This window comes from Gorilla gorilla, chromosome 1 (assembly GCF_029281585.2).
Source record: "Gorilla gorilla gorilla isolate KB3781 chromosome 1, NHGRI_mGorGor1-v2.1_pri, whole genome shotgun sequence".
NCBI lineage: Eukaryota > Metazoa > Chordata > Mammalia > Primates > Hominidae > Gorilla > Gorilla gorilla.
Genome location: NC_073224.2, coordinates 169,056,169 through 169,081,521, shown reverse-complemented (window position 1 = coordinate 169,081,521; position 25,353 = coordinate 169,056,169). Strand labels below are relative to the sequence as shown.

General features: G+C 37.4%; 1 protein-coding gene across 2 annotated transcripts in view; it reads right to left on the bottom strand.

Moving 5' to 3' along the window:
* Nucleotides 1-25,353, bottom strand: part of PTGER3 (prostaglandin E receptor 3) — a 195,647-nt gene that overhangs the window by 44,189 nt on the left and 126,105 nt on the right. The gene's annotated exons all lie outside the window — the stretch shown is intronic.

The following is a 25,353-nucleotide window of genomic DNA, read 5'->3' as shown; positions in this document are numbered from 1 at the left end:
CATGTTTTTGTTTGATTTGTATCTCCCTAAAATATCATCAGTTCTTCAAAGAAAAAGGCTGCATTTCCTTGTTTCTAGTCCCAACCTTTCTGCCAAGGAGCTATACTACTTAATCTATTTGAACATATCACTTAATGTATTTGAACATGTGGTCCTCACTGATTTAAAAAAAAAAAAGTGCGCGTTGGGGAGTGGGTAACTGGAAAGACGGTCTCTATGGATATTTTTTACCTTAATAGTGTGTATTTAGTGTCTCCTATGCATCCTAGTCCTTTGCTGGCTCTGGGAATTGTCCATTTGAGGTTTGTTGCCCAGCATCCTCACGTGAGGGGAACTGTGGTCTTATCAAGAAGGACTTCTCCCACATCCCTGCTGGGCAACCCAGGCCAATTCTACTGAGTATGAACTTGAGCAACACACACTGATGTCCATCTTGATCTTCCTGTTTTTCTCCTTTCCCCTTTTCTTTGGTATTCAGCCATAACTACAACTCCAGATCAAGATGGTAGATTCTTCTCCACAGCCTGCTCATCTCTACAGACATCACTCCTTCTTCCTAAAATGCTCATATACTCCCTGCCCTTTGGTTAATTCATGCTCCTCTAAGACTTCATTATTCTTCATCTCCTCTCGAATGCCTTCCTTGACCACCAGTCTTCCATCAGCGCTGCTGCTACAACTTGTTAAAATATTTACCACTCTGCACTGTAACTGCATCATGCAGAAAGAACATAGTGTAGTGGTCATGAGCACAGTCTCTTGGTTTCAGACTGCTCAGGCTGATAATCATCACTGTGCCACTTACTAGCTATGTACCTTGGAAAAGTTAGTTCTTTCTCTGTTCCTCAGTTTTCTCCTCTGTGAATGAGGGTAATAATAGTATTTATATTCTGGAGTTTTTTGAGGCTTAAGTAAGTTAATGCATAAAAGCACATAAAATAGTGAACATATTACCTAGTTAATAATATACAGTGATATAATCTCATGTTCCTTTTTCCTTCTAAAATCTCAAAAAAGGAGATACAATTTTCTTATAACATCAAAGTTGTAATGTCTTAAGATCTCTGTTTTATGTTCCTCTTTCTTAACTATTGCCTCTTTCATCACTCACCTCCCATCTGAGCATCCTCTCTTTCCTTCAATTGCCTGGTGTAATAATATTCACCTACCTTAGCCTGATGCTTGAAGAATGCTCCAAGAAATGGACTATTCTCATGTAAAGGGAAAGGATTGGATTTGTTGCTGAAAGATTAAAAGGCATAATATATGCGAAAATGCTCCAGGTAGAATCTGTCTCAGGAACAGCTTGTGAATTCATTAGAGGAATGTTTATTAAACATCTGTTCTGTTCCTAGCATTATGTTACTGGGTGCTGGGGATTCAGTCCATGCTTTCCTACTGTTTACTGTCTAGTGGGGAATAGAGACAATTACACATACAGTTGTGATACAATGTAAGGAGTAGTGTTGGAGGGAGAAAAAAACACTATGGTAACTTGCGGTGCATATATATAATTCACTCCAGGAAAAGGAGAAGGCTTCCCAAAGGAAATGGCACCCAGACTGAGTCTCAAAGCATGAATGAAAATTGATCAGCCTTGGAAGAGGAGAAGAGTATCCCAGGCTAACAGGAAATCTCATGAGAGAAGACATAGAAGCATGAATCACTAATATGTTTTGAAGCAATTGCAAGGAGTTCTGAGAGAGTGAGGGGTTAGAGGAGATCGGCATGAGCCAGATTATATGGTGCTTTTATGCTTCTGCTTGGATTTTACTCTGCAGGATTTTACTCTTAAGGAGCTTTTCAAGAGTTTTAGGGAGGGAACAAACTATATCTGGGTTTTATACTAGTAGTTGTGTGAAGGGTAAATTGCAGGGGACTAGAGTAGAAACAGAAATCAGTTTGTAAGTTTGTTACAATAACCCCCATAAAAATCCTAAGTACTGGAACTAAGGGAGATAAGCAAATAAAAAGGCTGGTGAAGAGATTAGGAGAGAAAATAGATAAAAGTTCACACCGATTGTCATAGGGTATAATTGTACTATATCCTTCAATGACTCAGTATTAGACTCTTCAATACTTCACTAGACTTTCTGGATGCAATGACTGTAATGGTAGGAATTTTGAATATGTCAGAAGCAACCTGTGAGTTATAAGGATTCTGAAAACACCTCAGCCACACTTCAGTGACACTAGCCTTTCCCACAGAGGTGCAAGCTTGAACTAAAAAACCTAAAGCTACCAATTTTCTTCCTTATTTTCTTCAGCATGTTGTTGTTGTTGTTTTGATACAAAGCTTGTTTCAGATTGCCTTTACTTTTATCTTTATTTTTGTCTTATTTTACTAAGTGATTTAACTTTAATTTATTATCTTAAAGACGACTGCCCCTATTTCTTTGCTGGGTGACTGCAAAGAACCCAGCTCCTATCATCACCGTGTTTCCTACTCTGTCAGTGGTCAGGCTGTTGGAGTTGGGGAGAAGGGGTGTTCTTACTATGTATACAATAGGGCTGGACCTTGAAGGACAGCTGCTTTGTATTCTCATTCTGAGTGTCAGCCTCTTTTACATGCAGGAACAAATGATTGAGTGCTTCTGGCTCTGAGAGATGGGAAATGTAGATTGAACTCCTAGAGACTATTTCAGTATGCTTTTATATCTCTTTTGTTGGCAATTTTATATCATAGTTATATTAATATACAAATGATGAATTTAGAGAGGAAAGAGGTTGTAAACACAGTGTGTTGAGCATTTCTTTAAAGATCCTATTTCTTTCTTGTCCAAGGTGAGATACAAAATGTAATGTATGCAGCTTGGCACGTCATTAAGACAGGTATGGCCTTTCAGCTCTATATTTCATTTTGAAGGCAGAAGAGGAATGAGAGGGGAAAGCACAGCCTTCTGTAGAGCACCCCCATTATACAGAACTTAGTGTACTCTATGAAGAATGTCACACATGCACTGGGAGGTGATCATAATGCATGAACCAATTTATCTTGGATAAACCTCTCCAAGCCCAAGTTACAAAGCAGTGAGGGTCGGGACTTGATTGTCCTGCTATTTGATTATTTATTGCAAGTATGTATGATGGACCAGTAGGAGGAAACAGATAGGAGTGTCTTAGACATACTGCAAGGGTATGGCCCAGAAATTATTGTTTAGTGAGGTTCAAATGGACTTCTCCTGGGAGAAACCATGCCGTATGTGGTAAGACTGATGTCCAAGCCCATAGGAAAAACAGGAAGAGGAAACCCCTTAGTCTCCTGGCTGATCCCCCAGATCTCATTCTGAGTTTAGAGGTTTAAGTGGTAGGCCTGAAACTTGGGACACTGTTGTATGTGGACTAAAGTTAACTGCTTTTGGAGTGGGGCAGGCTTCTGTCTTGTTCTGCAAATGCTCACAAATCTAAGCTGTCCCTAAATTCGCAGAGTGGGACTAAAGGAGCTTTAAGACAACATGTCATCATCAGCTGTTATGTGGAGGTTGGATATGAAGAACAGGAATTGTGAAATATGTTGGTTTCAACCAAGAGTTTATTTGGGCTTCCCTGGATATTGTGTTGGTAAAAAGAGAGATTATGTCCATTAACATACTACCACGAAATTAAGTTGTATTATAGTAGAAATAAGAAATCAGAGGAATCCATTGTCAATTGATGTTGTGCCAACTCCCAAAATAGTTATTTGTATTAACTGATTTATCCACCTTTTTGGAATACCAATTATGTGCCAGATGCTGCACTGGCACCATGATTATTGTGAAGAGCAAAGGCAGTACTTACCTTTAAAGAATTTACAGTTTAAGGAATATGTGAGTATAACTATTTAATCTAGGAGATTCTGAGACAGGTGTTCGCTTCAAAAGGAAAAGCTTTTGAAAAATCATGAAGGCAACTGTGTACCTACCACATACAGCATTGGTAATGTTTAGGAAATGAGACAAAAGTCAATCTTCTGTTTACTTTATCCCAAACATAATTTTGGATTTTAAACATAAGATGGAATAAGGATTTCACTACAAAAAGGATAGGGGAAAGTAAAGAGAAAAACCAATTTATTAAACCTCAAAAATATCAACCTAAATCAAAGCTCAGGGCAGAGATTTGAGGAGAGAATAGAGACTCAAACAGCTTCTCTGTACCTTCGCCTACCTCAACCAAGAGTTAACCAAAGTAAGATGATATCCGAAATATCACTTATTACTGACAGTGAAGGTATAGACTTTCCACCCGAAAAAAATATATTTTCACAGAAGAAAACCTTCCTTAAAAAAGGAAGAAAAGATACCTATAAGTCAATTTTTAAAAATAACAATAATTACTGCCACCACAATAATAATAATAAAGAAATGTCCAAATAGGGAGAATAAGACAAAGTTATCAGTAGAATTTGCACCACTGAAAAGGCAATAAGACTCTACAGCTTTTATTTCAGCTGCCTCCACAGGGTAGTAGACCAGGTAAACCTGAGGGAGGAGGTTGTCAGGTGCCATGCAGTTCTACACAGTTCCATGAGGTTCACCAACCTCTGCTGAAAAAATACCACATGTCTGGCAACTGGCCATAGGCAGTAGGTGGTATAAAGATGAATGAGTCCCTATCTGTATCTTGAAGACATGAGAAAAACAACACTCAGTTTCATGGAGAAGCAGACAGGTGCTCAGCTACAACAGTAAAGGTCACACTGTGATAAGTGCTAGAATCAAGACAGAAAGCCCAAAAATCTAACAGATTTGGAGAGAAAAGAGAGAGCAGTCTTTCTTGATGATTAGAAATACTTCACAGAAGAGGGTGGAAAACAGTGTTGAGTTCCAGAAAGAGAGGAAAGGCATCAAAGGAATGGCACAGGGTAGGAAAGTACAACGGATATTCAGAAAACACCAGAAAGTTCTGTGTAGTTGGTTAGGGCAGGAGGCAGAGCTGACTTATGTACTGGACAACTTATTTACCAAATCAAAGATTTGGAACTGAAATCCACTAGCAAGTGGCAGTTAGTGAATCAGAGAGGGGGATATTGAGCCTAAGAAAAGAGAAACACTCATAATACCTGTAATGGGTTGAATGCTGGCCCCCCAAAAGATATGCCTCATGTCCTAATTCCCAGAACCTGTAAAAGTTAGCTTATTTGGAAAAAGAATCTTTGCATATATAATAGTTAAGATCTTGAGATGAAAAGATCATCTAGGATTATTCAGCTGGGTCCAAAATCCAGTAACAAGTGCCCTCATAAAGAAAGCAGCGGGAGATTTGAGACAGACACAGAGGGGAAGGTGTTGGGAAGACGAAGGCAGAGATTGAAGTAATGTGACTACAAGCCAAGGAACACCAAGGAATGCCAACAGCCAGCAGAAGCTAGAAGAGGCAAGGAATGAATTCTCTTCTAGAGCCTTCAGAAGGGGTGTGACCCCCACTGTCACCTTAATTTTAGGCTTCTGGTCTCCAGAACTGGAAGAAAATAGTTTTGGGTAGTTTTAAGTCATCAAAGTTATGGTAATTTATTAAAACAGCCCTGGAAAAGCAACATAACACCTCAAACTAATCATTATAAGTGAGATAGTAATGACTAACATAGATATAATGCCTTTTGATTTACAAATCTTTGTACAGATAATTTTATTTTATTCTCATGACAAAACAATAGGTAGCTATTATGGTTTCTTTTTCCATCTATTGTTGAGGAAACTGGGCTTCAAAGAAATAAAATCACCTTCTTAAGTTAATTCAAACTTCTATCTCTATCTCCCTGTTTTCACTATGAATCCATGCTTCTTTGGTAATGAATCAGTCCTCACAGCTACCACTTTTCCCACTCATACATGGTTGACAGCTTTAAATGGCATCCAGGAGGCTTTTGCAGGCCCAGACTGGGGAATAAACCAGAGGAGGAGGGAAAAAGAGAGAGGGAACCAAAAGGGATCACAATTAGGGTATTCTAAATAAGGATAAAAACAGCCCTTTTCCAATTATCCTGGGTTTCAGCTACTTACTCTTGTAATACTGGGTAAGATTTCAAACTCCTTGAATCTCAGTTTTCTCTTCTGTAAAATGAGCATAAAAATCCTTCCCTCGGTTGGTTTAAAGATTAGATGAGTGATATGGTTTTGCTGTGTTCCCAGCCAAAACTCATCTTGAATTGTAACTCCCACACTTCCCATGTGTTGTGGGAAGAACCCAGTGGGAGGTGATTGAATTATGAGGGTGGATCTTTCCTTCATTGTTCCTGTGATAGTGAATGAGTCTCATGACATCTGATGGTTTTAAAAACTGGAGTTTCCCTGCACACATGCTCTCTTTGCCTGCCCGCCATCAATGTAAGATGTGACTTGCTCCTCCTTGCCTTCTGCCATGATTCTGAGGCCTCCCCAGCCACATGGAACTGTGAGACCAATTAAATCTCTGTATTTTGTAAATTTCCCAGTCTCTATGTCTTTATCAGCAGTATGTCTTTATCAGTAGTGTGAAAACAGACTAATACAGTAATTGGTACCAGTAGAGTTGCTGAAAAGATACCTGAATATGTGGAAGTGACTTTGCAACTGGGTAACAGGTGGAGAGGTTGGAACAGTTTGGAGGGCTCCAAAGAAGACTGAAAATGTGGAATAGTGTGGAACTTCCTACAGACTTGTTAAATGGCTTTGAGAAAAACACTGATAGTGATATGAACGATAAAGTCCAGGCTGAGGTGGTCTCAGATGGAGATGAGGAACTTTTTGGGAACTGGAGCAAAGGTGACTCTTGTTATGTTTTAGCAAAGAGACTGGCTACATTTTTCCCCTGCCCTAGAGATTTGTGGAACTTTGAACTTGAGGAAGATGATTTAGGGTATCTGGTGGAAGAAATTTCTAAGCAGCAAAGCATTCAAGATGTGACTTGGGTGCTGTTAAAGGCATTCAGTTTTATAAGGGAAGCAGAGCATAAAAGTTCAGAAAAGTTGCAGCCTGACAATACAGTAGAAAAGAAAATCCCATTTTCTGAGGAGAAATTCAAGTTGGCTGCAGAAATTTGTATAAGTAGTGAGGAGTGAATGTTAATCCCCAAGATGATGGGGAAAATGTCTCCAAAGCATCTCAGAGGTCTTCACAGCAGCCCCTCTCATCACAGGCCTGGAGGCCTAGGAGGAAAACATGGTTTCCTGGGTTGGGCCCAAGGTCCCTGTGCTGTGTGCAACCTAGGGACTTGGTGCCCTGTGTCTCAGCTGCTCCAGTTGTGGCTTAAAAGGGCTAACATAGAGCTCAGGCTGTGGTTTCAGAGGGTACAAGCTCCAAGCCTTAGCAGCTTCCACATGGTGTTGAGTCTGGGAGTGCACAGAGGTCAAGAATTGGGGTTTGTGAACCTCTGCCTAGATTTCAGAAGATGTATGGAAACACCTGGATGCCCAGGCAGAAGTTTGCTGCAGGAGTGGGGCATTCATGGACAACCTTCTGCAGTGCAGAAGGGAAACGTGGGGTCAGAGCACCCACACAGTGTCCCTACTGGGACACTGCCTAGTGGAGCTGTAAGAAGATGACCACCATCCTCCACACCCCAGAAAAATAACTCCACTGACAGCCTGCACCATGCACCTGGAAAAGCCTCAGACACTCACCACCAGCCCATGAAAGCAGCTGGGAGGGAGGCTGTACCCTGCAGATCCACAGGGGCAAAGCTGCCCAAGTCTATGGGAACCCACCCCTTGCATCACAGAGACCTGAATGTGAGACATGGAGTCAAAGGATATCACTTTGGAGCTTTAAGATTTGACTGCCCTGCTGGATTTCGGACTTGTACGGGGCCTGTAACCTCTTTGTTTGGCCAATTTGTTTCATTGGGAGTGGCTGTATCTACCCAACACCTGTACCCTCACTGTATCTAGGAAGCAACTAACTTGCTTTTGATTTTACAGCCTCATAGGATCATTGTCTCATTGTCTCAGATGAGACATTGGACTGTGGACTTTTCAGTTAATGCTGAAATGAGTTAAGACTTTGGGGGACTGTTGGGAAGGCATGATTGGTTTTGAAATGTGAGAACAAGAGATTTGGGAGGGGCCAGGAGTGGAATAACATGATTTGACTGTGTCCCCACTCAAATCTCATCTTGAATTGTAACTCCCACAATTGCCACATGTCATGGGAAGAACCTGGTGGGAGGTGATTGAATTATGGGGTGGCTCTTTCCTGTGCTGTTCGCATGATAGTGAATGAATCTCATGGGATCTGCTGGGTTTAAAAATAGGAGTTCCCTGTACAAGCTCTCTCTTTGCCTGCCACCATTGATGTAAGATGTCACTTGCTCCTCCTTGCCTTCCACCATGATTCTGAGGCCTCCGCAGCCATGCGGAACTGTGAGTTCCATTAAGCCTCTTTCTTTTGTAAATTTCCCAGTCTCAGTTATGTGTTTATCAGCAGCGTGAAAGCAGACTAATACAATGAGCTATGTATTTTTTCAAAACTTTGAAAACTGTAAGGACAATGCAAAATGTGAATTATAATTATGAGAGTAAAGGGAAATGGTGCAGAAGAGTGGTACAGATGTAACAGTATATTAGTATCACCTGGGGAACTTGAAAAAGTCATGGATGCCTACATTCTACCACAGAATTATTAAATCAGAATCTCTAGGAGTAGGCCTCAAGCATCATTATTTTTAAAAAGCATCCCAAATCAGTCATATAACTGCAGCCAGTTTTTGAGAACTCCTGCAGGAGTGGGAAAAAATGAGCTCTGGCGTCAATTGATCTAGGCATAAATTCCATATAGTAATTTTATAATTTGTATGTTGTAAATTGTGTGATCTTGGGCTAATTACTTTAAAATAGGAATAATAATACTTGACTCATAATGCTGTTGTAAGGATTGAATTAAATGTGTATAAAAGTGGGATAGTAAGTTCAAGTTAGTTTGGTTTTCCCCATTCTGTTCATATCTAGAAGCCATTGGAAAGACAAAAGGAAAGAAGGGAGAGGGAGAGAGTTAGCATTTGACATATACATGCATTTCCACAAATTGGCTCCAAATTGCATTTTCTTAATTTGAGGTAAGTTCATATACAAATGTAGCTTTTGCATTATGAATGCAGATGTTAACAAATGCAATCATCATATAAAGCTATCTTCTCATAAAATTAATAGGTTCCCAGGGGTTACATAATTCAGATTAACTGTAAAACCAAGTGTTTCCTCATTAATCAGTGCCTCAGGGAAGTGCCAAGTGTTTCCTGTCTTAGCAAGTTGTATTAGATTAGAGTCACAAGACATCAGTTCACTAAATGTGAGGTGCCTATAATGACCAAATGTCACTCACCAATGGTAGAAAAGTTCAAATATTGGTAACAATATGGTAACAGCTTTTGCTGTTGTTTCTGTTTTAGCTATGGAAAATCACCTCTGCATTGCAAGGCATTTCAGGGTCCAAACTAGCATTTTCATCTTCATTCCTTAGTCTGAAATGGGTTGGGTTACAGGATGAAGGGCATATACTAGCTTATGCAATATCTTCAGAATATTAGAGATTAGGGGATAATGAGAATTACAAGGACAGTGGCGTCAGCTGGTAGCTGTTAGTGTCATAGGTAACAGAGAAAAAGAATGGACAAACTCTACTATCAATCAGGACATGATGCGAAAGCCAGAAGCCTTCAAAGAACCATTTGCCATTCAAAAAGCAGCTTTTGGTATGCTACTGGACTAGTGGAAATTGAGCCTGCTCATGGCACATCAAGTAATTGTGTGACTGGGCTGCTCATCATGAGCTCTTTACTGTCAGATCTTCCAAGTCAGTAGTTTGGGCAGGCACATCAGTAACACATCATAAAATGAATGGTACTTTTGCGATCAGGCATGAGCATGTCCGGGGGAGCAACTAAATTACACAAATTGGCAGCTAAGTCCCACATATTACTTAACTTGTTAAACCAATGTGTCTCCCTCAGGTCACACCTGAGACCTCACAGAGAGTTCCCATAACCAGCTGTCAGGGGATTAAAAACCCAGGTCTGTTTCAGAGATGGGTGGCTCAGTATTTCATGTGAGCTGAAAGTGGACTGCTTGTGCAACACAGCTCCACCCAGGGTGGCCAGGAAAGAGAGTAGTGAGGGGAAATTCTCACTACTGCGGGCAGAGCTTCAAGAAGTACATCCATCAGGCCATCAGCTTGTGTAGACAGTGTGAGTGGAGCAGGTTCACTGTTGATTCTCTGACCATATTGTCTCTCCCTTCAGTTCATGCAAGACAGGCTTCCAATAGTCGGCACTTGCATTCCTTTCATTCTCTGATTAATTATACCCACTTTGTCTGCTTGTGCAATAGGCCGGAAGTGTTGGAAATGAGTACCTCCCAGAGTGTGGAATACATAGAGGCAAGGTGTCCCCGAGGAGACAATTATTTTATAACAAAGATTGTAGAGAATTCCCAGCGTATCATGACGATAAGCATCTGAATGATTTTTTGGTCAGTTTTTCTGCTCTTTTAAAATCATCTACACAATCCCATTATTGCCAGAACCTGAGGCAGAGATTTCCCAGTGCTCTAATCTGGATGCCACTGCTCTTAGGAGCAGCTCTCAGCCAATGACTGACCCACCAGGAGAGGAGGCGGTGTACTGATACCTCAGCTCCTTCTCCCCTGGAGCTGGATAACTCTGATGCTTGCATCTGTACTGGCTCCCAGAGTTTCCTCAGTAGGATTGAGCTCCAAGTACACTAAGTGATAACTGACTCAATAATGCACCCATTATTGGCTACTTTCCCTTCCTGTTTCACTTTCCCATTCCCCTGTTGGACTTTCCTCCACCATCTAAATAACCTATTTGTATTCAGATCCTTGTCTCAAGATCTGCTTCTATGTGAACCCAATTAAGTCAGGGGTCTATAAGAACAGTAAATGCACAGGTCTTTTGCCCCAAGATTTCCACTTCCAGGAATTTATCCTGAAGCCATACTCACAAATGCCCCCAAAGGCATGATCTTTGTAATAATGGTAGTAAACATCATTAAGTCCTTACTATATACTAGGCATTAAAGCTTTTTTTCATGTCGTATCTCCCTCAATACTCAGAAAGCCCTATGCAATTACAATTACATATCCATTTTTACATAAGAGAAAAGTGAGGCATACAGAGGTTGACCAGCTTAAGAGTATAGGAGCTAGTAGTGCGGAGCTAGGATTCAAAACCTAGAAATCTGCTTTCAAGGCCCATCCACTCACTCTCTGTATAAGCATGCACATGAGGATGCTTATTTCTGCATTGTTTATTACAGCTGGAAACAATCCAAATGTCAATAGGAGGATGGTTACATAAATTATGGGATGTCATATAATAAAATATTTAGAGCTACTATAAATAAAGCTCATGTACTAATATAGAAAGAAGTCCAAGATATTAAGTGAAAAATGCAAGGTGCAAAACACCAAATTACACAGGCTTCCAATCTTGCAAAGCCCAGAGAGCTATGTGTACGTGTTTATTTCTGTGCGTGTTAACCATCACAGGTAATAGTTGTTCCCTTAAGAGAAGCCTGTGCTTTAAGCATGAGAGGGAGACATACTTTACGCTGAAAGCCATTTTTTATTGTGTTAATGTAAGTATATATTACTCTTTCAAACAGCCATATGAAAAATATTGTGTAATCAAGCTATATATGAATTTACATGGAAGGAGTAATTCATTCTTCCTGGAAGAGTCTCAGAAGGCCCCATAAAAGGACATACTGTGTGAGTAAATGTAGAAGATCTCTCGCAGCAGCAGTATTTTTGAAGCTCCTCAAGTGTTAGAGTTCACAAGATGTTAGGTAACTGTACAGTTTGTTGTGTGGAGTTGGCAGGAAATGAGGCTAGGGGGGTTGAGATAAGATAATTTGTAGATACATTATCTCACAACTGAAGTGAAATACCCAGGCCTGTCCATAGTTACTTGAAAAAATATTTTTCTGCGGAGTCTTTATAATATCTTTGAAGGCCACGTGTGCCACATGGGATATTACAAGAAAGGAAAAGAAAAATGTTTCAAGAAGGCTTCCTATAAAGAGTGTTAGCTTTCTTCACTCTCGCTCACCTCAGAGGGTTAAGAATCAGAAAGAACTGATTTGAAATGCTTACTTAATCACTTACCCACTATGGGTTCAATGTATTCATCTGTAAAACACATAAGAATACAACCTTCATAAAATTAATGTAAGGATCAATTGAGATAATTCATGCAAAGCAGTTACTATAATACATTGCTTGGGATTAGTAGGCACTCAGTAATCATTGCATGTTACTATTGCTAATAAGTGCTGACAAATAGCAACTGCAACATGATCACAACCTTAATGATATCGTAAGGAACTGAAAACAGTGAACGGAAAGTACTTCTCTAGGAAAATGAAGGTCTACAGTTTTACTCCAAAAGAAAACCCCACACTCAAAATGATCTCATTGGCTTTCTCTGAAGCAAAACCCCAAGTGACACCCAGGTTCTGCCTAAAGCCACAAGGCTGCCTGACAGTGGTGGAATCTGTCAACCTCAACATACGTGCCATAATCTCTGGTTCACCAATTACACCCAAATTGGTGAACCATGGCTGATGGTGTTTGTGACTTAATTTTTTATTTTATTTTATTTTTCTAGAAATGGAGTCTCACTCTGTCAGTCATCCAGACTGGAGTGCAGTGGCATGATTATGGCTCACTGCAGCCTCAAATGTCTGGTCTCAAGTGATTCTCTCACCTCAGTCTCCCAAGTGACTGGGATTACAGGTATGAGCCACCGACTGTAGCTTTGAATGAATACCTTAAAAAATTCAGAATATTAATTTTGCCTAGGGAAACACAATGATCTAAAAACTGTTCAACCTAACTTTATGTTAAAAAGTTATCTCAACCATCCTTTCTGCTGAAGACGCTTGCAAAGAGGCAACATTTACAAAACAGAAGAAACAAATTAAGCAAGCATTGGTTAGAAAAAATGTCAATGAGCCACGTTCTGGTTGTAAAATTCTAATTAACCGGCCGGGGCCATGGCTCACGCCTGTAATCCCAGCACTTTGGGAGGCCGAGGCAGGCGGATCACGAGGTCAGGAATTTGAGACCAGCCTGACCAACATGGTGAAACCCCATCTCTACTAAAAAATACAAAAATTATCCAGGCATGGTGGCGTGCCTGTAATCCCAGCTACTCAGGAGGCTGAGGGAGGAGAATCGCTTGAACCCGGGAGGCAGAGGTTGCAGTAAGCTGAGATTGCACCACTGCACTCCAGCCTGGGCGACAGAGCGAGACTCCATTTAAAAAAAAAAAATTCTAATTAACCATAACAAATACCACACATACACATGAATGATGTTATGGGTGTCAAATTTATCATTCTAGATTGAGAACCAAAAATGCTTAATCTGAACAAAGTATCACACTGCTAGACCTGCAGAGAGACAAGCAAACATACTAGATTGGAGACCCTTTTCTTCATACCTCACTGTCAGACTTTTTTTTGTATTCAGTCATACTAATGCATGAAATGTCTCCCCCCACAGTTACAGTGACATTTTTGTTTTCCAAACCAAAAACTGGAGCACATGTTTTGATAAGATCAAATATTCTTACGGGAACAACAGAACACATTGTCTTAAAGAAATATTTTCTCCCCAAGTTTTAGAAATCTGGTAGTACCCAGGTGACAGTTATAGATAGGTTTTTTGTCTGCTCATACTGATCTTGTCCCTCTAAAAATGGCAAGTATTAACCTTTAAATTAAAAGTACTCAGAAAGTGTGAGTTCTCTGAAGACAGGGAAAAAAGTGGGAGAAGACAAAAAATGTAGGATGGCAGAAAGTGACGACATTTTTTTAAGAGGAGGGGAACTAGGAAGATAGGAACTTATAAAATGAAGGTTTTTAGCCAATTCTATTAAAAGCTTAGACAAGGTTAGATTTCATGAGACTGAAAAACTCAGAGGAAATCGTGTTACAACGTAACTAGAAATAAGAATTTTATTAGTTTGTTTTGAACTCCACAATGAACAAAATGCCCCAGATGATAAATGTTTATAATCATTTTTCACTTTCAGCACATTGCCTTCGTCTTTTATTAAAAATTTCAGGGAGAAAAAGAGATCCACATTTTATTGCAGACCTATACAATTTTTTGTACTTTCGTGATCCCAAATATTCACCATCATGATCAAAGAAAAAAATCACTCCCCGGAAAATAGCTGATAATGACATCAAAAATTACTCTCATGTTTCATTGAGATCTAAGCATTTTGTGCTGACTCATAGAAATATTGGTGGACCTGCATGGCCACGGATCAAATAACTCGAAGTTATGGTAACTCGGTGTTCTTAAGTAGATAACATCATTACAAAATGTTACAAAATTATATGAAATTTTCCCATCTTCTCAAAGTCTACACAGCTTTGAACTCTGATTGCAGGATCTAGGATACCATTCATTTTCTCCTCAATCTAAAGCCTAACTCTTCCTATCTTACATATGAAAAACAAAATAGAGAATGTTTCTGGTCTACAATCTTTGAAAAAAACTGTAACATAATCAACAGCTCATTTATTGAACTGGTTCAAGTGAGATTTCATATATGTTTATATTTGTTATGGCTCAGTTCAGTGGGATGATAACAGAAGTGATGTGTTCAATGTCCAGTTTATGTTAAATTAAAGGGTTTGTTTTTCATTGCTTTTCTTTCTTTCCCACTGACTATCATATACACATAACAGAAGGGGTTAGAACCACTATTTTAAATCTCAAAATGAAAGGTACATGTACAGAATTTCAGAGCTGCAAGATTGAAAAAGGCCACGTCCTCAACATCATGGAACCAACATATAAGCCCTGTACTACTTACACTCAGTCTGAAACATGCAAAAACCCTTCTATTTTGTCATGTTTTTGTTTTTATTTTCTAGCCTTTATAGATTTATGTTCCAGCATCTTTGTTGAAGAGATGATCTTTCACCATTGAATTGCTTTGGCACTTTTATTGAAAATCAGTTGACCATATAAGTGTGAGACTATTTCTTAATTCCTATTCAGTTTCATTGATCTATATGTCTATCTTTATATCAGTATTACAATGCTTTTTATTTAACTTTAGCTTTATAATCAATTTCGGAGTCAAGTAGTATAAGTCCTTCAATTTGGCTTCTTTTTCGAAAAATTATTTTGGCTACTCTAGCTTTTTGACATTTTCTTATGAATTTTATAATCAGCTTATAGAAAATGCCTGCTGGGATTTTGTTTGAAATTGCCTTGAATTATAGATAAGTTTTGAGAGGATTTCCATCTTAGCAATATTTAATTTTTCATTTTGTGAACACAGTATATGTCTCCACTTATTTAGGCCTCCTTTAAATGTTTCTCAGCAATGTTTTGTAGCTTTCAGTGTACCATTTTTTTGTGAATCTTTTATGAAATTTATTCCTATTAATATTTCATATTTTTGATGCTATTATAAATGGTATTGTCTTCTAAATCTAAATTTTTAGTGGTTCATTGCTAGTATACAGAAATGAAATTGACTTGTACATTTTAACCATGTATTCTACAGCCTTGCTACATTGACTGGTTAGTTCTAGCAGGTTTTTAAAAATTCTTGAGGACTTTTTACATAGATGATGAAGTTGTCTGTGAATAGAAAGTTTGTTTTTAAATGCCTGATCTGTATTCCTTTTATTTCTTATTCTTGCCTTATTATCCTGACTGGAATCTCCAGTAAATGCGAACTGAAAGAGACAGCTTTGCCTCATTCTCAGTCTTGAGAAGAACACATTCAGTTTTTTACCATTGTGTATGATATTAAGCCACAGAATATTATTCATGCCTTTTATTAGGAAAAAGAAGTTCCCTTTAATTCCCAGTTTGCCGAGAGATTTTATCAGGAATAAATATAGATTTTTTTCGATGTTTTTTCTTCATGTATTCAAAAATTATGTGGTTTTTCTTCTTGAGTCTGTTAATATGATGAAGTACCTTGATTTTTGAATGTTAAACAACCTTATTTTTCTGGGATAACTCCACTTAGTCATGATTTGTTATGCTTTATATATGTTATTGGATTTGGTTAACTAATTTAACAAAAATGTTGTGTCTATGTTCATGAAAGATAATGTTATGTAGTTTGCACTCTTGTAACGTCTTTTTTGGGTTTTGGTATCAGAGTAATGCCAGCTTTATAGAATGAGTTGGAAAGTATTCTATGGTCTTCAATATTTTGTTTACTTGACTGCTAGTTTGGCCTTTCTTATAGCATATATAAGTATATATAGTATATATATATAGTACATATAATATACATAATATCTGTATTCTAATATTATGTGTGTGTGAGGGAAATGGATGAATGTGGCTGTAAGGAAACAAGAACAGTACATCTGTTTGGGGATGAATCATTTGAAGGATGAGTTGTGTTTGTTGAATATTCGGAGTTAATGGAAGCCATTGTGCCTCTGTTACCTATAAACTGCAGTTGATATCTAGTCATGAAATTGCTAGGATTTGATTGCGATAACATGTGTAAATCATTTGGCACATTGCTGGAACAGAGTTGGATCTCAGTAAATGGTTGTCATATTTTCTTGTAATTATCAACCTCATTCCTGCTATCAATGACATCATCATAACTATTTTCATAATTTCAACCATTTAATAATAAAAATATAAGCATTTCAAAAACAAATTTATAGCTGTTTGTCATTAAAAAATTCACATCTCAGACCCCTTACTCTTCTCATAAAAGGACTGTCACAGGACTCCCAAGGCTGGGATTCTACAAAAGAGCAATATGTGATTATATCTCTGATAGGATTTGATGGGCCTCCTGATCCAAATTATCTACTCAACTGATGTGCAATACCTAGAGAATCAATCATCCTCTGCTTCAGCTGAGACTGTTTTTAAGTTTGTTAATATATTGAATAATAGCTTCCCAATCATTAGTTAACTGGGATGATTTATATCAAGTAGATGGGACTTGAAGAAAATGAGAGAGGTGGCTCTGAGGAGTAAAGTAAGGTAATGATCACAGGGGCCACAGAAAATGGATGCAATTGAATAAATACTGGAATCAAGATTAGGATACCTGTGTTTAAGGCCTAGTTTAGACATTTATTAGCTGTGTTCAGTCATTCAGTCAAAAATTTATTAAGTGCCAAGTATATGCCGGGAACCTATGCTAGGTACAAGTCGCAAGTGGTAAACAGGACACATATGGTTCCTGGGACTTACTGACCTTGCTTTAACCTCTTTGGGACTTCTTTTTATTCTGTCATCTCATAAGCTTGGCATGAGGAGCATTTACATAAAAGTACATTGTAATCTGCTTTATTAGAAAAAAAATCAAGAACTGCATAGATTATTGCCATTGGCATGTGAGCTTCAAACTTAGATTTTTTTAAATTGTCATTTTCTGTTACAATCAATGTCCCCCTCACTAGGCTATGAATTCTGAGGAGAGTTGTCTTATATATCTCTTTCATGGAATGTGTTAAATTATCTATGCCTATTGAATAAATGAATGAATGAACACATTAATGCATGGAGAGTTTGGAAAGGAAAGATACTGGCTAAGAATCACAAAGACCTTAAAAAAGATCATGAAAATGAAAATGATGATGATGAAACAACTGAGAAAGAAGAGATGAGGTTGCAAACAGAGCATGCTGGTTAAGGTCACTGAATTTGAAGTCAGATTGTTGTCTGTTTAGATAGTTTGGAGAGCCTGACTGTCTTCTGCCAATTGGATAACAATCTTAAAGTCACAATAAACTTTACTTGACTGTTGAGGAATTCCCAAAAGTGTTAGCAGTCATTAAGTGTCTCAAATATAATTGTCCATTTGGCCAATTTCAACCAAAATTTAAAGCTATCTCAAAACCATTTTCTGAATAGGGTGTCCTTTCCCCACTGCTTGTTTTTCTTGTCAGAGATTAGATGATTGTAGATGTGCAGCTTTTTTTCTGAGTTTTCTGTTTCATTGGTCTATGTGTCTGTTTCTCAGAATTGGCCTTGGCAAAAAATTTTTGGCTAAATCCCCAGAAGCAATTGCAACAAAAACAAAAACTGACAAGTGAGACCTAATTAAACTAAAGTTTCTATGCAGCAAAACAAACTATCAACTGAGTAAACAGACAACTAGAAAATGGGAGAAAATATTTGCAAACTGTGCATCTAACTAAGGTCTAATATTCAGAATCTATAAGGAACTTAACTCAACAAGCAAAAAACGGATAACCCAATTTAAAAAAATGAGTAAAGACCATGAACAGACCTTCTCAAAAGAAGACATACAAGCAACGAACAAACATATGAAAAAATGCTTACCACCACTAATCATCAGATAAATGCAAATCAAAACCACAATGAGATACCATCTCACACCAGTCAGAATGGCTATTAAAAAGTCAAAAAACAACAGTTGCTCCTGAGACTGCAGAGAAAATGGGAACAATTATACACTGTGAGTGGTAATGTAAGTTAGTTCAACCACCATGGAAATCAGTTGGGAGATTTCTCAAAGAACTTTAAACAGAGCTACAATTCAACCCAGCAATCCCATTACTGGGTACATACTCAAAGGAAAATAAATCATTCTACCAAAAAGACATATGCACTCATATGTTCATCCCCATGCTATTCACAACAGCAAAGACATACAATCAACCTAGGTGCCCATCAGTGGTGGACTGGATTAAGAAAATGTGATACATATATACCATAAGATATGACACAGCCATAAAAAAGAACAAAAATCATTTCCTTTGCAGCAAATGTTTGCAGCTTGAGGTCACAATCCTAAGAGAATTAACACAGGAACAGAAAACCAAATACTATATGTTCTCACTTGTAAGTGGGGCATTGAGTACACACGGACATAAATGTGGGAACAATAGATACTGCAGACAACTGGGCGTGGGGGAGGAGGAGAATGTGGGTTGGAAAACTACCTATTGGGTACTATGCTTACTACCTGGTTGCAATATACCCATATAAAAAATCTGCATATATAATATAAAGTAAAAGTTGAAAATTTTTTTTAAAAAGCTAACTTAATTTGTTTGGATATTAATATGACTTTTAAATTCACAATTGACACATAATTATACATATTTATGGGATACAATGTGATGTTTCAACACATGTATACATGATATAATGGTCAAATTGCGGTAATTACCTTACCCATCACTATAAACATTTATCATTTCTTTGTGACAACATTTAAAATCTTCTCTCTTCTAGTTATCTTGAAATATACACTACACTGTTATTTGCTAGAGTCACTCTACTGTGTAATAGAACACCAAAACTTATTCTTCCTGTCTAATTGTAACTTTGTACACATTGACCAATCTTTCCTGGTCCCCCTGCAACCCCCGCTTTCCCCCTCTCTCCTCAGTCTCTGGTTACTAGTATTTCAGACTCTGCTTTCAGAGTCAGCTTTTTTAGATTCCACATACGAGAGATCATGTGCTGTTTGTCTTTTTGTGCCTGTTTAATTTCACTTAATATAATGTCCTTCAGGTTCAACTGTGTTGCTTCAAATGACAGGATTTCATTCTGTTTTATGGCTAAATAGTATTTTATTGTGTGTGTGTGTGTGTGTGTGTATATATATATATATATATATATATATATATATATATATATGAAATCCGTTCCATAGAATGGCATTTATGCTGATTCCATATCTTGGCTATTGTGAATAGCACTGCAATAAACATGAGTGTACATGTCTCTCTGACATACTGATTTCACTTTCTTTGGATATATACCCAGTAAAGAGATTGCTGGATTATATGATAGATCTATTTTTATTTTTTTTGAGGAATCCCCAAATTGTTTTCCATAATGGCTGTACTAATTTACATTTCCACCAACCACGTATAAGAGTTCTTTTTTCTCTGCCAGCATTTGTTATTTTTTGCCTTTTTGATAATAGCCATTCTAACTGGAGTGTGGTGACATCTCATTGTAGTTTAATTTGCAATTTCCTGATAATTAGTAAAGTTGAATATTTTTACATACATCTGTCAGCCATTTGGATTTTCTTCCAATAACTATCTACTTCGTTCTTTTGCCAATTTTAAAAATGGAATTATTTGAGTTCTTTTGCTATTGAGTTATTTGAGTTCCTTATATAATCTGGATATTAATGCCTTGTCAGGTGTATAGTTTGCAAGTCAGGTGTACAGTTTGCAAATGCTACTCCCATAGTAACTAAACAGCTTGGTACTGGCATAAAACCACACATAGACCAATGGAACAGAATAGAGAATCCCAAAATAAATCCATGCATTTACAGCCAACTGATTTTCAACAAAGGTACCAACAACACAAGACATACTGGGGAAAGGATAGTCTGTTCAATAAATTGTTCTGGAAAAACTGAATATCCACATGCGGAACAATGAAACTAGACCTCTATCTCTCCACCATATACAAACATCAATTCTAGATAGATTAAATACTTAAATGTAAAATCTGAAGATATGAAACTACTAGAAGAAAACAGGAGAAATGCTTCATGAAATTGGGCAGGGCAAGAATTTTTTTGAATAAGATCTAAAAAAGCACAGGCGAGCAACAAAATCAAAAATACACAAATGAGATTACATCAAACCAAAAAGCTTCTTCACAGTCAAGGAAACAATCAATAAAGTGGAGACTACCTACAAAGTCAATCTAATTTGGAAGCTGTTCACTTTTTTCCCAAACAAGAATCTACCTTTTCTCTAGAGCATCTTAATCAAGGTAATGATCATTCTGGACTTGAATCACAGAAAATAGGGTTCAGAATTCTCAAATCCAGACCTGGTTATCCTTCTAACTTGCTGTATGATCTTGAGCAAGCCTCTTCACAATCTGGGCCTTTCTCTCCTCACCAAAACCCAGAAAACATTAGAATGGGTGATCCTCTAGCTCCTGACAGCACCAACGTGTTGATTCTACAGTTGAATTTTGAACATGAACAAATAGCTTTCCAATTTGTGATGTACTTCTATTGAAGTTCCTGAAGCAAATGATGATTGCTAATATATAGGTAGCTCTCCCTATATACTAGATACATGGTATATAAATACCTAAGAAAAATGAAGCAGAGAATTAGGACAATTTGCTATTACATTAAGCCTGCAATATCCATTTCAATGAAATAGTTATCGTTTCTTGGACACGTATTCAGAGATACAAATAGAGGCTCTAGTTTGTAGTAAGAAGTAGAGCCATGAATGACAGAGCCTGGGACTCCTGCCTGGGCTTATTTGAAATGACACTACATTCTGTTCAAGTAGGCCATTTGTAAAGCATGGGCTCTATATTTCTTTTATCCCTCTGCCCCTGCCAGGCCCATTGCAATTTATTTCTCTAAAAATGTAAACCACCACCCAACTTTGTCCAGCAATTTAGTCTGTTGGGATCTAACCCAATCCAAATAGACCCTGAGTTTTGAAATTATGAAAAAGAAATAATTTTGTCAGTTCTTTCCTTTCTTAAAAGGAAATTTCTCTCTGTGTATTTAGATGGAGGTGTTTTGGATTATGCCACAAAGAGTCTGTTCCCTGATATTTTCTAGTTCTCAGAACCCATCATGAAATATCTTTCCTTTCCAGTGAGCTGAGAGGAGCTGAGAAATCTGGGAACACAGCTGGTCAGAAAATACAGAATAGAAAGCATATCTTACAAAGCATATTTACCTAAAGAAAACTACATTTAGATTTTAATCACCAATCTAATACATCTACTTGTATGTATTTAAATGTATTGAATGTTATTTCAACTCACGTAGCAAACATTGTGATGACTAACCCACAGTGACTAAAATTCAGTCTGTTAAGTGGGCATGTGTAATCTCTGCTTCTCCCGAAGAAAAATCTCTTTTTCACTTTGAGTTTTACTACAACTGGGGGATAAAAGAGGATGAATATAAGATATGGCCATTGCTTACTGAATCTGTATTTAATGGAATTACTATTCTATACTCTGTGTAGTAGACAGGAAAATCATTAGAAGCCAGAATAGTTTCAGGGAGAGTTCCATTTGTATTGTCCTAGGCTTTCATAAGAAAAATAATTACAGAGAATTGAGGTGAGCACCCAGTTATTACAGTTGTAAAGAAATCATTAAACATCTTACCAAAAGTATTGAGTTCCGCTAGCCTAGGGTAAGATATCTTGCCAATTATAAAGGAGCTCTGCGTTTTACTGGGGCAAGCCTGGCTCACAGTCATTTTCTTGTCTTTTGCAAATACTCTGTTGATTCTGATATTTCATGGGGCTGAGTTTGAGGCCCAATTAATGCTGACAGTTGTCTCAATTTGTCTGATATATGTAGAAACTGTCACAAACTTTTCAGAAGAATATGGGTGACAAGGTGAAATGAAGAATATGAGTGACAAGGTGAAATGAATGTTCAAGAAACAAATTAAGTGTCTGTAAAGAAACTTGAGGTTGGAGATTCAGTCTCTACTCCAGACTAAGCTCATCTTTCATGCCCTTCCAGACTTTTGGTTACTTTCTTGTTAAAATGGCACCCTTTCAATAGGCTGGAGAAATGAAGAACTGGAGAGATTTCTAGCTCTTGTGTAACTCAGCTGTTCAGGACTTCACTTCAAGGTCCTACTGGGATTGAGCAGGGTTCCAAAATAATTTTGACAAGGGTTTCACTTTTTTAGGGTTCTGCTTACTAAAAGAAATCTCAGAAACCAATTTGAATAAAGTTATTAATGATTAAGGTTTTTACTTTGTTTCCTCTCTAGATTATGTTTGCATGTTGACACATGGTATCAGTGTCTATAGCCCAAAGTATAGGTAATATGGGAACTTTAGATATAGCTACAAAGCTGGAGATTGAGATTATTTGATTAAGAAAGCCATTTCAACAACACTAGTCAAGATGGGCAGACACTTGTGAAAGAGCATAGCATGTCCTAAGAACAAGGTAAATGTTTCTGTTTTCCCTTCTGAAACAGGATCCTGAATTTGACATCAGTTGTTCATATTTTATTAGTGACTATGAAATGTGGTTAAATGAAGAAGGGCAAGAAGCTCTAAAGAGTAAATCAAGAATCCTGACAATTTTTGTATGTTGTTTTCTCTATGCATATTCTATACAAGACTAACTCTTACTCTTACAAATAAACTAATTACAGACAAGACTGCTCAAGAAGCTGGTAAAGTTTAGATACATGCAGTGCTATCACTGTTAAAATCCTTCATGTCCTTTATACTTGTTCACACATATCATCATTTACATTATAAATAAACATAATAGGTGCTCAATAAGATTTTCGAAAAATGAGTAAGAAAGAGCAACTTTGCTAAGAATCTATTATGTTGTACATACTATTCTGAGTACCAGCAATAAAAAAAATTAGGAAAGTCTTCCCCTTCAAGGAGCTTACAATCTAGTAGCAGAGGTATATACGTACTCAGAGAAACACAAGTGTATATCACTTAATGTAAAAGGAGAAAACCGACAAGTGGCCACCCGAACTTTTCAGTGTCTCTGCAAAGGGTGGGTCTTCCTGGCCTCCCTGAGTGCCTCGCTTTCCCCATCTTGCCTCAGGCAATGCTTTCCTTTCTCTCTCTCTGCAAACCTGTCGAATGAATGGTAAAAATCACTGTTTATCTTCTCTGTAAAGTTTTAATTAATGGAAAAAAGGATTTGTGAGGCTAGTCATAGGCTGTAGCAAATCTGCTGTGCTTTGTGGGTCTTTCTGTATTGTTCTGTCATAATAAAGCATACCTCAGAATAGAACATGGGCTTAGGACACCCCTAAACCTGCTTTTCAAGATGGCCCAGCAAACTGGTCAGTTATAAACTTTGCTGCAGGTCCCTAAAAAAAAAATAAATAAATAAAAATAAAAATAACTGGATGAAGTTTCCCTCTTGTCTCTTGTATGTCCTTGGGAGCTTGACCTTGTAACCAGGTGGCGGTACTTTCTCTTGGTCTCTGCCATCACAATGGCAGCCTGGATTCAAGGTTTAATTCCTGGCTTGGAAAACTGGTCCTTTATCTTCTGTCTATGTATTTATATGTATTATTTGTGTGGTATTTATATATGAAAGAGCTTTGATTGATTGGCTTAAAAATAAGTGCTAAATCAAATATTTTGTCAGAAAAGTAAAATGTGTAATGCCTTTTAGTTCATGTGACTTAAGTAATCTTTGGGAAATAAAGACAGTTTTAAAATAAAGACAATTTTGTTGGTAAAATTAAAATGTTTTCAAAAATGTAAACATTAGGTCTAAATTATACAGGTCAGATATTAAGTTTGCTAAATGCTTTAAGGTCATAAACTGCTTCTTTGGCTTTTAAAAACTGTTCAATTTAACCTTCCTTGGAGATATCAGATTCTAGATAATGCCTGGGGACATGTGAAATAAGCATAGCTTCTAGCTATGCAAAGAAGGTTATAAAGAAAGAGATTTTATATAAGAAACGATCTTCTATGGTAAATTCTTGTCCTAAAGCAAAATGACTGGTTGTTTAACAAGAGGAAGGTTTATGACAAGTCAGAAAGTCCAAGCATGTTGTAGATGGTCTGTGTGAGTCATGAAAAAATTTATGAAAACGAATTTATGCAAGAAACATTGCACAATTTAAAGGTGATGGGCCTACTAAATGCTTCATAAAATGCCACTGTGGCTCTTACTACACAATTTCCTTGCTTTACAGCTAGGTAAGGCCTGGGACATGTGGAGTTAGCCATGCCCCCTAGCTGTGCTGGAAAAAGCCAGCCCTTATCTGCACTTCTATCTGGGTCCTAGGCTCCACACTAGTACATAATTAAAAAATCCCTTACTTACCAAGGCTTTCACCAAAAAAAAAAAGTTGCTAAGAGTTAACACCATAACATGTATCTGAGACTACTAAAAAAGAACCAGTTCTATACACAAGGCATGTAAAGAAAGTAAAATGTGTTTTTTGTAAAAAAATTATAAGAAGTCTTGGGAATATGAAATTTTCTGCCTAGATTAAAGGGTTAAAAGATTGTTTTAAGTTAGAATAAAGCTGAAGTGTTATGCAAGTTGTGGAAGGTTTGTGAAAAATTAATTGTAAAAGAAATTCTGTGTGTGAACACACTGGCTAAAGTTAAAGGGGTATTATTCCATTTTTTTCTGTAAATTGAGCATTAGAATAAAAGCATAACAAGATTTTCTTAGAGCAAAAACCTGCTTATGATCTGACCTCTAAGAAAAATTGTAAAGGCTTATAAAATGTTTATTAAAATCTTACCTATGGTCAAACTGATTAAGATTGAATATATTTGTCTATAAGGTTTTATTGAATATATTTGTCTATTGGGTTTAACATCAATAATGCACTAACACAACAGTGACATTTGGCTTACTTGGTATAAAAATCATACAAGAAGCATTGCCAAATACAA